The sequence below is a fragment of the Bison bison genome, unplaced genomic scaffold (genome assembly GCF_000754665.1).
Source record: "Bison bison bison isolate TAMUID 2011002044 unplaced genomic scaffold, Bison_UMD1.0 scf7180017851617, whole genome shotgun sequence".
NCBI lineage: Eukaryota > Metazoa > Chordata > Mammalia > Artiodactyla > Bovidae > Bison > Bison bison.
This window is the reverse complement of record NW_011482190.1, coordinates 1-778: the sequence shown is the minus strand read 5'-3', so window position 1 is coordinate 778 and position 778 is coordinate 1. Positions and strand designations below refer to the sequence as shown.

At 43.2% G+C, this 778-nt stretch overlaps 1 protein-coding gene across 1 annotated transcript in view; it reads right to left on the bottom strand.

The window, feature by feature from the left end:
• GPR34 (G protein-coupled receptor 34) overlaps positions 1-757 on the bottom strand; it is a gene marked incomplete at its 3' end in the record, with an annotated part of 2,940 nt that extends 2,183 nt beyond the window's left edge. Inside the window, exon 1 of the mRNA XM_010851045.1 lies at positions 213-757. The remainder of the gene's footprint in view (positions 1-212) is intronic.
• Between the last annotated feature and the right edge of the window lie 21 nt (positions 758-778).

The window sequence follows — 778 nt, the reverse complement described above, 5'->3', positions numbered from 1 at the left end:
CTGTGACCCATGGACTATAGCCCACCAGGCTCCTCTGTCCAAGGAATTCTCCAGACAAGAATACTGGAGTAGGTTGCCATCCCCTTCTCCAAGAAATAGAGGAAAGGGTCATAAATTTCTTTTTCAATCTAACACCTCATTGAAGGTATTAAAATCACTTGCCTACCGGGGTGTGCAATTAATATAACAGGCCAATAGAGCACAGCACTTGCCTGGTTAGGTAGACTCGCAACATTTGCACAGGAGAGCAAAGTACCAAACAAAACCAAGACAAGGTGATGATGGCCGCCAGAGAGTCAGATTGGAGAGTCCGCTGACCTAGAAGCATAGAGTGGCAATGTAAATAGGAAAGAGGACGTGCAATCCAAGATTTTGAAAGCAAGTACCTGCAGTTGACATAGTCTGTGGGCTAGGGCGTTTGGGACTGTTGGTAGTGTGTGAATTCCACTTGTCTGTGGCAGCAGACAATGTAAGCAATGCTATTTGTTACCTGCTCTTTGTTGGGCATTGGCAGCTCTGAAGAGCTCAGTCTGAGAGGTCATCATAAAGAGAAGATGAGAGGATAGGATTCTAGGGGGTCTCATCGCATCTCTTTCTTAGAATGACTGCCATACTTCATTACAGAAGCTTCTTAGCAGGTGTAACAGACATTCAGGGTCTCATATCAAAATGGGACCTAACTAACTCTGTGACCTTCAGTCAATAAAATAACCTTTTCTAAGCCTTAGTTTTTTTGTTTGTAGAAATGAAAGAAATGCATTCTACAAACAACAAAACT